This window comes from Malus domestica, chromosome 01 (genome assembly GCF_042453785.1).
Source record: "Malus domestica chromosome 01, GDT2T_hap1".
Taxonomy (NCBI): domain Eukaryota; kingdom Viridiplantae; phylum Streptophyta; class Magnoliopsida; order Rosales; family Rosaceae; genus Malus; species Malus domestica.
In genome coordinates this window covers 15,347,061-15,363,072 of record NC_091661.1, presented here as the reverse complement: position 1 = coordinate 15,363,072, position 16,012 = coordinate 15,347,061, and the positions used below count along the sequence as shown (strand labels likewise).

The following is a 16,012-nucleotide window of genomic DNA, read 5'->3' as shown; positions in this document are numbered from 1 at the left end:
AGTTAAATCATTAGACTAGTATTGTATATGTGTGGATTGTACTATGCAAATAAAGAATACTTAAGAAGTAGCAGGGCACCTTATTTTTCAAGTAGAGTGTGTCTGCAACTATGATTCAATGGTTATTACTTCCGTTGTCGTTGCAAGCTTTAGATGATCAATGAATGTAAACTACACCCAGAATGTGTTGAGTCATTGTAATGAGCATAAAGCGAAGCCTTCAAGTACTTCAATGATTGTTCAACCGCTAGATGCAAAACGAGATCATTTTCTTCCTAAAGAGGATGAGGAAGAAGCTTTGGAGCCAGAAGTTCTATATCTAAGTACGATTTGCACTTTATTGTACTTAGCTCAGTGCATTAGACCATACATCTTCTTTGCTATTAATCTTTTGGCAAGATATAGCCACACACAAACACTGGACAGGTGTTAAAGACATTTCGCTACCTCAAAAATACGATGGATTTGGGTTTGTCCTATCCCTAAGAATCCTTGAGAAGAGCCGCACCCTTCCTCAGTTCTCGGCTTAATTCAATCCTTGTTGGTTATGCTGACGCACAGTACTTATCTGGCTTGCATAAGGCACACTCTCAAACGGGTTACGTTTTTACCGTTGGAGGCACTGCATCCAAACAGACCTTAGTTGCCACTTCTTCGAACCATGCTTAAATTCTCACCCTACGTGAAGCTACTAGGAAGTGTTTATGGTTGAGAGTAGTAATGGAACATATTGGAAGCACCTACGGATTTTCGTTCATAGTTGACATCCTTCCAACGATTTATGAAGATAACACAACATGTATTGAACATCATAAGAAGGGATACATCAAAGAAGACAACACCATGCAAATTACGTTGAAGTTCTTTTTCTCTCATCAGTAACAATATGAGAAGATTGAAGTCACGCAAATTTGTTCCTAGAACAACCTAGCCGACATCTTCACCAAATCTTTGTTGAAGACTACTTTCCAGAAGCTTGTCAAGGAATTGTTATGCGTACACTGTCTAAGTTGTAACATTGTTAGTTCTCTTTGGAAATATGTCAAACTTTGGGAGAATATCTTGAAGTATACTCGCTTGATCATAATGTAATTTTTTTTCCTACGATTAGGAGCATTTTTCCCTTTGGGTTTTTGCTACCTAACAAGGTTTTAATGAGGCACCCATCATGAGTTGGTCATACTCTTGTGTACGGCCCATAGTTGTTTAATTGGCTTTGCATTAACTTACCTTTTTCCTTCGACTATGAGTTTTTGTCCCATATTGGGTTTTACCATAGCCAAGTTTTGTGAGACTTATTTCCCTATGCAAGTTCCCTTGTTTGAGACTATCTTGCTCCCAAATCAGTGTTGACAAGTCGACTTCGCCAACTTTACCCGATGACGAATCTACTTGAGTATTTACACACTTAAGAGGGATTGTTATGGATATTCTTTAATTGTGATTATGTAAATCCTAGATATATTAGGGTCCTAGATTATCTATTACTCTAGTTATTCTTTCCTTATAGGATTGTATTTACTTGTAGGATAAGCAGTGTTCTAAAAAACGCCCTATGCGGCCGCCTAGGCGCTGGGCGGTGGAGTGCCGCCGGGATTAATGCCAAATCGTTCATAAAATCGGGTACGGGTTAGTTAGCCGCCTAGGTGGTATCTAGGCGGTCTAGGCGGCTGTCTAGGCGGCCTCGTTGGAGCCTCGGTGGTTCTTCGTTCTGCTACGATCTGGCGAGAAGAAAAAGGGCGAACTGAAAATCTCGTCGGAGCCTCGTCGGAGCCACGTCGATGTTGCTTAATAGTTGGGTTTTTTGGAATTCTTTCGGGTTTTTGGGTTGAAGGTTAGGGGTTTGACGTAGCTTTTGGAGATGGTGGGAGAGGTATGATGATGGGAGATATGAGAGAAGAAGAAACAGCGCCAAAAGACAGAGAGGAGGCGATGGAAACAAAGCTGACTGCAAGAAGAAAGAGAGAAAGAGAGAGAGAGAGAGAGAGTTGTTTACCAAAAAGTAGAGAGAGAGGTGACTACAATAATAGAGAAAACCAAAAAGTCGAGAGTTGACTACAATAATAGAGAAACAAAGCTGATGCGGTAGAAGACATGAGTAGAAAAAGAAAATAAAGTGTGGGGTGGGTTGGGTTAGGCTGGGCTGGGCCAGCCCATTTATATAAGCTTACAATCTTATTAAATTTTAAATGATGGATTGACTACAAATTTATTCAATTGTGGGATGAATGTATTTTGTGTATTCTTCTACTTCTATTTTTGCATTTTATTATTTTTCTATCATCCATACAAGTATAGTTTTTTTTTTAAGTGTAAATAAACACTTGTTTACAAGATATATAATAAATTTATATAAATCCACCTAGGCGCTAGGCCTCTGCCCGCCGCCCGACTAGCCCTAGCGTTTTTTAGAACCTTGAGGATAAGTTGATCCTCTCCTTTTATTCTACTATAAATAAATGCACTTCTTAGGGAAGAATACACACACAATGATCCCTAAGCATTCTACAATATCTCCACTCTCTCTTTGCCTCACCCCCTCTAATTCCCTCAGTTAATTATAGGCCACAACAAAAACCTAATTTTCTAGATTTAAATTCTAAGTTTTAACCTAAGGGTTGAAGATAGTCTTAAGTTATTTTTTGTTAAAAAAAAGTTTAGGAAATCCCTTTTCATTAAAGCTCTAAAAAAATTTAAGGAAAATTAATGAAATTGACTTGAAAACTTTAAGTTTTAGCGATAAGGATAAAATAAAAGGTAAAATGAATAATACCATGATTGATTTTTTAGTGTAAAAATGTGATTTTTCATTAAAGTGAATAATACTAGAAGTTTTTCGTTAAAATACAAAAAAATTTATAGCATCCCAGAGTGCAACTTTTAGTTTTAATTTTTGTGATTTCGGAATTCGAATTTTATGGCCATTGGTTTTTAATTTTTATGTTAAAGATAAAAAAAAAATTAACAATTAAAAATTCCGGACCATTGGATATTCCGAAACACTATAAAAAGTTTACTGGGTTTGTGACAATTGTTTAGTGGCTAATGACATATAGAATTAATTAATATTATCGTCACGCTACAAGATAAGGGCGTGGCACGGATATCAATGTATCCAGTGAGCGGATGGTCCTTTTAGGTGTGCCGATTTAGATCTAGATTCTTATATGCTCCACAATATCATATGCTATCCAATACTGTATAGTGCTTTCGCATCGCTATAACGTGCAAGAAAAGATTCAAATCTGTAGTCAATAGTGTACTTCTGGAATAATGGCTTGTTTTATATTTTCTTTATTGCATGTCATGTAATTACTCTATGCTATGCTTGGAGGAAAGTCATGCTATGAACTCGAAACGCAGTGATTGAAGACAAAAATATTATGCATGCTTTTATTGTTGCTTTCGTACTCTACATTATCGTTGCTTGTTTGGTCTGCACTAGCTAGCTACTTGCATTCCCTTTAAGCTTTGTTTTGTTTACATAATGAAGATTCAAGAGATCGATAATTTGATTTATTTTTAAGTGCATCAAATTACATATGAATCAAATTAGAGCAATAAATAGTGAATTGTACGAGAACAATATATTTCTGCCTCCCTCTTGCGTTCTCGAACAGTCTCCCATCATAGATTTAACGTTGAATTAGTTTCTTCTTCTTCTTGTTTAATTTGTTTTATTAGGTGTTTCTTATTAATTTAGATTAGTATTTTTATTAAGAATTATAATCCACATCTTCTATATATAAAGCCGGAGGCTAGTTTTGGTGTCATATCTTCGACAAAAGATTAGGACAAAATTGCCCCTCAACCAAGAAAATCCAAAAGCAGTCCAATATAATATATCCAATAATGCAAGGGTAATTTGGTCATCATAAAATATAAGAAAAACTAATGAAAATGACTTGAAAACTTTGAGTTTTAACGATAAGGACAAAATAAAGGGTAAAGTGAAAAGTAACATGATTGATTTTTTAGTGTAAAAATGTGTTTTTTCCTTAAAGTGAAATATTAGGAACTTTTTGTTAAAGTTCCCTAAAATAGTATATAAATATAAGTGGGAAGAGAGAAAAGAATAAAAAAAAATGGAAGGATGAGTGAAAGTTGATGGTGCCCACGTGAAAGGGAAAGAAAAATATAATAAAAAAAAAGAAAAATCATGAATATTGTGTTCAAACATCTTAAGAGACGTGTAATGTTGGTTATAAAAAAAATCTTGCACACGCGAATAATAATGTGATTAAATAAGTTGTCAAATGATTTTTTTTAACAAACGATATTATCTACACTAAAGGGAAGGGGGTGGGCTTAGCCTCACAATGGGCTAACAATAATATGATTCAATCAGATGTTTATTAAATATTATTTTCTTTATAAAAAAAGGTATTTCGCACGCGGATAATAATGTGATTAAATTAATTGTCAAATGATTGTTTTTTTTTTTAACAAACGATATTATCTATACTAAGGGGGAAGGGGGTGGGCTTAGTGTCACATCCGGCCCCGGGCCCCACCACTAGGGTTGGCATTTTGAATCCGACCCGAGCCGACCCGTTAAAACTATTATTTGGGTGAGTGCTTAACAGGTTGGGTTGTTAACGGGTCATTTTGGGTCAACCCGCGAAACCCGTTAACACCCATTAGGGATGACTTTTGTGTAATTTCATAGTTGGAATAGAAAACCTAGCTTTGTTTGTTCTCTCACGTTCGAACCCGGACTGCACGTTCCTCTCCGGGGCTGCCATTCTCTACCTCATTTTCTTCCTAAAAAATCAAGGTTTCGCTAAGTTCTGCCACCCTCTCTCCGGTAAGTTCCGATTCTCTTTCACCTCTTCTTCCATGGCGATTACTTTTTGTTTATGCAGATTATATTTTTCGTCTATTTTTCTCAGTTTTTGCTTGAGCTTCGAATTAATTTGGAATTAGTTGATTTGTGTTTGATGATTTCAATTGTGATTGTGCTTTTGTTGTGCAATTGTGATTGTCCTTCACAAATTAGATAGAGAGAGATCATCCCACTTCTCCATTTATATGTTTCTAGTTCTACCATGGGCTCAATGGCGATTGAGGAGGAGAAGTAGGCAGCGGCCAAGCCTTTCGACGAAGAAGCTGTCTCTACGGTGGTTAAGGAGCTGATATATATATATATATATATATATAGAGAGAGAGAGAGAGAGAGAGAGAGAGAGAGAGAGAGAGATGTTAGATTGTTAGTTAATGTTTGAAATTTTGGGTAAAAGATGTGTAATTTGCATTGGAATGCAAAATATAGAAAAAAAAAATTGTTAACTGGTGTTAACGGGTGAAATGGGTCACTTATTAGGCTTAACGGGTTGAGTTCGAATGACTCGTTAGCTTAACAGGTCGGGTTGAACACGACCTAAACCCAATAAACCCGACCCGTTTACAGGTCTACCCACCACATCCTGGGCTCGACTCCGCCATAACATGATATTGTCCGCTTTGGGCCCTAACCACGCCTTCACGATTTTGTTTATAGGAACTCACACGAGAACTTCCCAATGGGTCACCCATCATAGGATTGTTCTAGCGCGAACTCGCTTAACTTCGGACTTCCGATGGAATCCGAAGCTAGTGAGCTCCCAAAAGGCCTTGTACTGGGTAGAGATGAGAATATACATATAAGGCTTACAAGATCCACTCCCCTGGGTCATGTGGGATGTTACAATCCACCCCCTTTAGGAGCCTGACTTCCTTGTCGGCACACTTCCGACCAGGGATTTGCTCTAATACCAAATTGTCACATCCCGGCCCGGGCTCGACTTCGCCGTAGCACGATATTGTCTGCTTTGGGCCCCGACCACGCCCTCATGGTTTTGTTTATGGGAACTCACACGGGAACTTCCTAATGGGTCACCCATCATGGGATTGCCCTCGCGCGAACTCGCTTAACTTCGGAGGTTCGATGGAACCCGAAGCCAGTGAGCTCCCAGAAGGCCTCGTACTAGGTAGAGATGGAAATATACATATAAGGTTTACAGGATCCACTCCCCTAGGCGATGTGGGATGTTACACTTAGCCTCACAATGGGCTAGCAATAATGTGATTCAATCAATTGTTTATTAAATATTATTTTCTCTATTCTTAATGTAAATTCTATAGAAACCGATTTTATTATGTGAATTCAGTTGCTTTAATTGGTTTATGAGGGGTTTCTTCTAGCATGATCTAAAATTATTCATTTACTTCAAATATTTGACTTTCCTTTTGTCAATTTACGCATATAAATACATTTAAAACATGTAAGTCGTGCGTAGCACCTTTTATTTGATTTGTTATCATGTAAACCCAATTTACATTGAATAAATTTTTTTTGAGATAATTTTTAAATGATAATAAAAAAAATGAACAGTTTTGATTTTAATAAATTTTAATATTTGCTTAATAGCACATTGGCATGTAAAAATTAATAAATTGTAACATGTAAGAAGTTAAACAATGTACTTTAACCATAGTAATCTATGAACATTACAATTGAGATTTCGTAAAATCTTAGATATAATAGCTACATTTCGCAGTTGCCGGTTGGCACGATATATATGAATCTATATATAATCTTTATGCATCGTCTTCCAATACCAAATCTTAAATCATCCTACACATCTCATCACTCCCCCTTTTTTTTTTTAATAAATTAGAAAGCAATGTAATGCATGTTTAACGCGTGCATGAAAGATGAACCGCGTCGAATATTAATTTTTTATTTATTTTTCCATATGCACTCGACCTGTGCTATATAAACTGATCCAACGTATCCATTTTTTTCAAAATTCATATAGCAAGAGAAGAATCAATCAAAATATTCTCGAAGCTACATACTTGTTATATACTTACACGTATACAAATATGGCTTTGAGTAATGGTGAAGTGGGTGCCACTTGCCATGAGCTTCTCGGAGCTCAAGCTCATGTTTGGAACCACATCTTCCAGTTCATAAACTCCATGTCACTCAAATGTGCAGTTCAACTTGGCATCCCGGATGTGATTTACAACCATGGCCAACCCATCTCTCTTTTCGAGCTTATCGCCGGGCTCAATGTCCACCCTTCGAAAGCTCATTTCATCTCACGCCTCATGCGGATCCTCGTTCACTCCGATTTCTTTGCACAACATCATCATGTTCATCATAATCATGACAATGTGGAGGAAGAAGAAGCTGTTGTATTGTATAGCCTAACACCGGCTTCCGGGCTTTTTCTCGAAGACGGGCCATTAAACACCACACCATTTTTACTCATGATACTTGATCCGGTAATGACAGACCCATTTCACTCAATGGGCGCTTGGTTACAGATGAATGGTGGCGATGATCTAGTTCCACGTACACCATTTGAGGTTGCAAATGGAATGCCTTTTTGGGAATTGAGTGCTAAGAAACCAAGGTTTGGTGACTTGTTCAATGAAGCAATGGAAGCGGACTCCAAACTTATCGCAAAGGGCGGTGGTGGAAGAGTGTGGAGGAGTTTTTGAGGGTTTGAAATCCCTGGTGGATGTTGGAGGGGGTACAGGAACAATGGCCAAAGCCATTGCCAATGCATTCCCCAACATCAACTGCACAGTGTTTGACCAGCCATATGTGGTGGCTGACTTGGAAGGGACGACCCATAATTTGGGTTTTATGGGAGGAGACATGTTTGATAAAATACCTCCAGCCAATGCAATTCTGCTCAAGGTAATAATTTAACACACACAATTATTTATCTTAATCTTTGTTATTCCTTAATCAATGTCGTTATTAAATCAATACCTTGTTGCTAGTAAAAACATCTCATCCTTGATTGTCTTTGCAAAGTTCTAGTTAGCTAGTTCAAATCGTTTGTTAAAGTCCTAGGCGGTTATATTTAATTAGACACCCAAAATTGACACATTTGCTAAGTATAGTCTATCAGGCAGAACCCCACAATAATGGGATCCTAATAGAGTATGTTCCAAATTTTGCATGTATACATTATTGATGTAGTTGTGTTTACGTATCCTCTAGATTAATTTGGGTAAATGTTGTGACTAACTGAGTAACATATGTGAATCATGACCTATCTCAGTGGATTCTGCATGATTGGAATGATGAAGAAAGCGTGAAGATATTGAAGAAGTGTAGAGAAGCAATGCTTCAGAGCAAAAATGAAGGAAGGAAGAAGATTATCATCATAGACATAGTTGTGGGGTATGTCAATAACAAGATGCTTATGGATAAGAAATCAATTGAAACCCAACTCATGCTCGATATGTTGATGATGTCCACCGTCACCAGCAAAGAGCGTAGCGAATCAGAATGGGAGAAGATCTTTCTGGCTGCTGGATTCACTCACTACAACATCACTCATACGCTTGGTTTGAGGTCTCTTATTGAAGTTTACCTCTGAAGTTAAATCATCAGGCTGGTATTGTTTATGTGTGGATTGTACCATGCAAATAAAGAAAGCCCAAAAAGCAGCAGGGCACCTTATTTTTCAAGTAGAGTGTGTCTGCAACTATGATTCAACGGTTATTACTTCCGTTGTTGTTGCAAGCTGGTGATCAATGTGTTGTGCGGAAGCGTCAAATATGAAACCAATAAACTACAACGGCAAAATATGACAAGACAAATAATCCAAAAGACACAAGGATTTATACTGGTTCGGCGTAAGCCTACATCCAGTTCCGAGACGGCGAGGAAATTCCACTAATATCAAAAGGAGATTACAAATAGAGTTTTAACTCTCAAACCCAAATCCCACATACAACCAATAGCTCTCACTCAAACTAAGAAACAAATGGAGAAGAAGATACACATATCAAAATCCTTCTCTCCCAAAAGCTACACAAGTAGCACCAACATCTTTGATTGAGTGATTTATAACAAAATGGGATTATTACAAATGGTGGGAAGGAGCAGCTCATATTCAAATGGGAGAGCCGAATGCTCTCCCTGGTTTCTCTCATCTGCCACTCCCCCACATCCAAAGGCATAACCAAATGCCTTAATATAAACAAAAGGCCCCGCCTTCTCTCTCTCCTCTTCTCTCTTTCGGCTGCACTCATCACACAAGGCCACATATTCTTTGCCTTTGTAAAAGCCACAAATCAAGGGCTAGACATCATAATGATGTCCCCCTTTTCCTTATTCTATTTTATTAGCCGAAAGGTATTTTGGCTTGTTGTCCACTTGGTTACAAATCCAACAATCTCCACCTTGACCAAGTTCCGAAAGCATCATAGAGAATCGAATCAACAATCACCATAAGCACCCAAAGTAAAAACTAAAGACAACGGAAACTAAATCAAATTCCCCAAACTTACCAGTGCTCATAACAATTTCCACCTCGACTCAAATTGTACCAAAGCCAACGAAAGTGAACATTTCTCTACCGTCTTCTCCAGATTTCCAAACCATAAGTGTCTTGACCAAAACAAAAGTGATTCAAACGAAGAATTGAAATTCTTCAATATTACCAACAAAAGATCAAGCACACCATACCAAAGTTGGACACACAACAAACTCCACCTGCTCACAAACACCATGGTCTGAAACTGCACCAATAGACTCATTCACATAGCATGGCATATTCTCCAAGTCAAAACTGATTACAAATTTGGCAACAAGGTCTAACATACCACATACAAAAAACTATGCCCTCCACTCAAGTTTACCATCATAACATGAGCACCAACAGGACAACCAAAAATTTCAAATTCAAATAATCAGCAGGAGATCCAAAACCATACCTCAACTGGAGTCTTCAAGAAAACTAATTGCAAATGATGGAGACCAACAAACCAAATAGCAGTGGCAAACAAATCCAACCAAATGTCCATAGACCAAAGTTAGAAAGCATATAACTTGCCTTCTACAAGAGGGTTCCGCACAAATGTTCTGCAGTGCATGTGGTGTATCCAAAATAGTGTGGTGTCTCACTATCCAAACTTTTGCAGAACTCAGCAAATTGGCCCTCACAAACTCCTCCAATGTTTCCAGCAACTTGCTCCAAAGGCAACCAATGGGAGTGGAAAAACAACCAAAAATTTCTGCCGTTGAAAAATGCCAAAGAAAAAAAACTTAGCCTTAGCCTTTTTCCCTTTTCTTCCAGCCAACAACATCATTTGTCATCATGATGTCCTTCTGCCAAAACAAATGCCGAAAGAAAAAAAACCAACATTTTCTTTTCAATTTTCAACTGCTTCTACCTTTTCTCCTTCCCACTCAACTCGTCGACAAAAGCCCACAAACACCTCCGGTGCAGCGATGACCAACGGAGAACCCACCAAAAACATTACACTACACCTGCAGCTGTCAAACACCAACACTTCAACAACATCGACGGCAACATTGCAGCAGACACGCTGTTTCTGAAACCATTCTCCAATCTGCGAGCTCAGTGACTGCAGCATAGTCCCTTACTATCCTTCTTCAACGCCAAACTCTGCATCTCCAATTGACCAAATGCCAAAGTCATTCCTTCAGTCGAATTTTTCCAAAAAAACATATTTCACCGTCATTCGAAGATTTCATAAACATACTAGTACAAAGCCTCCAAGTCGAAACCCGGAGCTCTGATACCACTTGTTGTGCGGAAGCGTCAAATATGAAACCAATAAACTACAATGACAAAATATGACAAGACAAATAATCCAAAAGACACAAGGATTTATACTGGTTCGGCGTAAGCCTACATCCAGTTCCGAGATGGCGAGGAAATTCCACTAATATCAAAAGGAGATTACAAATAGAATTTTAACTCTCAAACCCAAATCCCACATACAACCAATAGCTCTCACTCAAACTAAGAAACAAATGGAGAAGAAGAAACACATATCAAAACCCTTCTCTCCCAAAAGCTATACAAGTAGCACCAACATCTTTGATTGAGTGATTACTAACAAAATGGGATTATTACAAATGGTGGGAAGGAGCAACTCATATTCAAATGGGAGAGCCGAATGCTCTCCCTGGTTTCTCTCATCTGCCGCTCCCCGACATCCAAAGGCATAACCAAATGCCTTAATATAAACAAAAGGCCCCGCCTTCTCTCTCTCCTCTTCTTTCTTTCGGCTGCACTCATCACACAAGGCCACATATTCTTTGCCTTTGTAAAAGCCACAAATCAAGGGCTAGACATCATAATGATGTCCCCCTTTTCCTTATTCTATTTTATTAACCGAAAAGTATTTTGGCTTGTTGTCCACTTGGTCACAAATCCAACACAATGAACTCATATGCTCGGTTTGAGGTCTCTTATTGAAGTTTACCTCTGAAGTTAAATCATGGCTGGTATTGTATGTGTGTGGATTGTACTATGCAAATAAAGAAAGCCCAAAAAGCAGCAGGGCACCTTATTTTTCAAATAGAGTGTGTCTCCAACTATGATTCAACGGTTATTACTTCCGTTGTCGTTGCAAGCTGGTGATCAATGAATGTGAATTTTTGATGCTCGAAAGGAGTCTTCCTGCCGACGGTTTTCTGTTCGAACCACAGTGCCCTAATCTTGAATGCTTTTCATAAACCTCATCTGAAATGATCCTCTTACTGGATCCTGCAACGAAAACCAAGATATATTTCTCATTGTCAATTGGCCAAACAGAGACAAAATTAACTAATTTAACCAACTCAACTGACAACTGCAATTCATTTCCAAACATATTTATCATTGTCATTTGCTATGATGATACGTTTATAATTAATGAAGCAAAATCAATATTAATGAATCCCATTAACTCATCAATTGTAGATAATTACAAACAAAACTAGCTTAATTAGCTTAGCTAATTTTCCGATTACATCTGGAAACCAAACTTCTCTAGCTCTGTCTATAGCTATAAAATGTTCATCTTCCTCAAAAACTGAAAACATTGGGACTTGTACTGCTACTTCCTCCATTAGTGCTAGTACTAGTAGTAGTAGGACTCTCTTTTCTACCGTCTTCCTCCGGAATGTGATCGCGTTTCTTAACCAAGACAAAAACTAAGTGAAAGTCATCACTGTCATAATTGTCATCATTATCCGTATTCTCCTCTGGATTAGCCCGAACTGACCAAACTTGAACCACATCACGTACACCTAGATGGTGCTTTTCGACAAAGTGACACATACTGTTCGGGCAAAGATTGTTGGAAGTTTTGAGACTCTTGTCCCACATTGGGGAAAACAAGATTCTCAAGGGCCTTTATATAGATTTAGTGCTTTAGTCTGGTAATTAGAATATGGACCATTTGGAAATGGATTGAAGGCTTGGGCCTTATGATTGTGTGGATTAGGCTTGTATAATATAGCCTAAATACAATTAATATTAATTAATCAAGACAAGGGCGGAATTTAAAATTAATCTGATTCATTAATTTTAATTTTCGGATTAACTTTTTAATTAATTTATTATTAATTAAAAACGTTTTGATTAAAAGACACAACTCTTAGAAAAGAGTTGTGAACCTTCAAATACACTGAACTGGTATTTGAAAGGGTGTGAAACAGCCTATATATCTGCAATCCATGGTATCCAAATGAATCATCTTTTCTTCTTCCTTTTCTTCCGTACAAACTTTCCAGAGAGAGTAAACACACAAAGCAATTCGCTAGAATTCTATAATCCAGTGTGGGTTATAGGATTAGGTAGTTGTATCCTGGTCGAGCAGACGTTATAGAACCACAAGCACAAGAGTGAGACGGAATTACTGTTCGAATGACATAGCTTTTACGCTAGCCTCTACCTTCTGTAATCAAGTTAGTACCGTTGACATTCTTATATTAATTTCTGTATTTATTGTATACTTTTCATTCTGTATAGCAAGTACCTTCTGTGAAATAAAAATTGTGAATTTCAAGTTCTGTTTATTTATGTTATTCTGTTTATTTCTGAATTGTTCTCCAACAAAGATTTCTCTGGAGAAGGCTCCTTGGACCTCAGCACAGCTCCTCAAGAGATTGACACTTTGGATGTGTAGTCGAGCTCTTACTTGTTGATGTACTACAAGAAGATAACAAAGTTAGTTTTGAAAGGTGCATCTGTGTGGCCTTAGGCAGGGTCAGCCTTGAGAATTTGAGGGCCCTAGGCGAGCCTTCGAAGTGGGGCCCTAAAATTCTCTGATCTCCAGTTCTTTGTATATTGATTTGTATAAAAAAGAATTCGCTAAATACATAAAAAGTTCTATTTTCACACCAAATATCATTAAAAATTAATATCAAAAGAAGATAAATATACAAACATTATTTAAACATTACACGATTCACGTTTTTAGACACAAATGTACTAAATGTTTGCAGCCAAGTGTCTAAGATTGAGAGTTAAGAACAATAAAACTTGATGATCAAGAGAGTAAAGAACAATAAAACTTGATTGACGAGTATAATAAATTCAACGCCAATTGTTTCTCTCGTGTTTTTTTTTTCCTTCTAAAATCAACATCACACTAATGAATTGAATATTAAAATAATCCATTGAAAAGAAAAATATAAATTCAAAGTTTTGATTACCTTAAAGTACAATCTTTAAGACCATCCGATAGTTGATTTAAACATTCAATAGAAATGGAGAAAATGAGAAGCTGGTTTAAACATTCATAGAAATGGAGAGAATGAGAAGTTGAAAGAAAAAAATTGCAAAGAGACTTGAGTTTTATAACTTTATATGCATTTGGACAAATGGATTGGGAGTTAAACAGATGGATTGGCAGTAAATTTGAAAAACAAGAAAAATCTAGTGACTGAAAGGCAGCTTTGTGTTTCGAACTCAATACCCCAAAGAAAAATAAAGTCAACATTTCCACTGCACTAACAAATGAATTATGAAATTTCTTACTTTTTTGTTTTGTATTTATATGTTAATTACAGGATATAAATTTTTTTTTTTGGGGCCCTTCCGAAGTGGGGGCCCTAGGCGAGCGCTTACTTGGGCTACCCTCAGGGCCGGCCCTGGCCTTAGGTGTAGGCCTAAAGGCTCGCAATCAAAACTAAGTGCTAGGCATGCCACTGCTATCTCAGTATATCAGATGTAAAACAAGTGTGTTTTAAGTCGATTACTGGCGTCCCAAGTTACTCTAACTTCTTGTTATCCAAGGATTGTCACAGATGGGTTAAGTATGTATTAAGTTCTTTTTCTTGCCTTGTAAACAAGGACTTTTAGTTCATGGTCTTGTATGTTCGAATGAAGGGATCTAGAGCCCCTTAAGTCATTTGTTTGGTCCTAGACTGCTCTTAATGAAAACATATCCATTAAACTAGTTTGTATTTAAAGGGTTTATATTTAAAGGATTTATATGCTGAAAATGGATGGATGGTAAACAAGTTTACAAGAGGAAATCGATACTACAACATTGAGGGAGGTAGCAGAGCTTTTATACTAGATAAGAGATAGCTTTTCTAAAGAACTATTACTAAAATGACTGAATTTGGGTTGATTTCAGCTTTTGGATGCAAATCTGGCTTGAGAGTAGAGTTTGTATGTTTGTTTGTTTGATTGGTTGAGTGTCTTTGTCTCTGTTGTTTCTTCTTCCTTTTATAAGCAGTTTGGCCTGACTGCTGTAGCTTTTGCTCTTGCCCGAAAGCACTTGAAGGGTAGTGAGTCATCAACTTTTTAGTAATAATGCCACTGGAAAATGTTCTTTGGCTGATAGTAGGTTAGTCTCCACTGGAAAAATATTCTTTAGTAATAATGACACATGGCTCCCCTTCATTCAAGCCCAATATTCAAATATTAACCCAAACAATGCCCCATTTAATCATTGTTGAGTCTGCAAATCAAGGCGTTAATGATGATTAAACAGCCGTCGCATGTCGACTTGCACTACTTAAAACATCCGTTGTTTAACTAAACCTTTGCACTAACCCATGATTTTAAACGTTAAATAATTGTCTACTATATAATCTTCTCTTAAATCCTTCGGCCAAGTACCTTAGCAATTTTAATCCTCCTAGCTTCCAAAATCGTAGATTTCCCAGAATCTTCAGAATTCTCTTGCTCTGAATTCTTGCCCTTTATTCCCAATCTTCTTTTCATTCTTCTTCCAAAAAACTCAATGGCACCTAAAACTGTTCAACCTGCATATGAGTCCAGTGAAGGGATTGCTACCATGCGTCGTTTGCTTATTGGCCTTCATCACCCTTGAGCTGGCCTTAATACTTATCTTTTCTTCTAGGAAGAGGGAGTACATTCTCTAGGACCTGCCTAGACCTTAAAGGTCCTTATTGTTGTGGAGAACAATATGCCCAAGGCCAATTGGTTCATTCCCAACCCGTACTTGGCTGAGTTGGGCATTTCGGCCTCCAAGTGGTCAAACCACCACTGTGGCTTTCCTTTGATGAATGATGAAGGCTGGACTCAGTGGATAAACGAACTCGAGCCTACTTTCAAGCAAAAGTGGATGAACAATGGCATATATGAGCTGATAATGCTCTCTAAGACCACCGTGATCGCCAAGCTTGAACTGCTCACCACTGCCCTTTTCTTCTGGAATTTGGGGACAAACACCTTTGATTTCAAGATGGGTCTCATGTCCCTGACCATTTTTGACATGGCTCAAGTCTTCGGGCTAAGGCCGTCGGGCAGAGTCGTGGATGTCACCCACAACTGGGCTCCATTTTCTCGCCCTACTACTAAGAGCTCGGGCACCTCTAATCCCATAACTCAGCTAGACTACAATTTTTCTACTTTTAAGAGTTATGGGACTTCCTTCACGGGTTTTATCCCATTTGTCAAGAAGACTTTTGGGCCTTTATCTTCCAATGCTAACAAAGATGAAGAACACATGTACTTCATGCTGTAATGCCTTTATCTTCCCCCACAAGTCCAAGGGAGTAAAGGTTAAATGGATCCCTTTGGTGAAAGCTCTGCATAATTTTGATGACGTGGCCATGGGCTACTTCCTCTTCGCTCATCTTTATCATCTTCTTTATGAGATGACCCGAGGCATTCCCTTTGAAACCAACCTCAATGGGCCAACCTAGATAGTCCAATTATGGTTGGAGTGGTACTTCCCTGAGCTTCGGGCACCCAATCTGAAGTTCCCTGAGGGAGTGGCCCCT

At 37.9% G+C, this 16,012-nt stretch overlaps 1 pseudogene; it reads left to right on the top strand.

Annotated features, from left to right (window-relative positions):
- The first annotated feature begins 6,805 nt into the window (after positions 1–6,805).
- On the top strand, positions 6,806–8,475 carry LOC103417927 (trans-resveratrol di-O-methyltransferase-like; annotated as a pseudogene).
- The last annotated feature ends 7,537 nt before the right edge of the window (positions 8,476–16,012 follow it).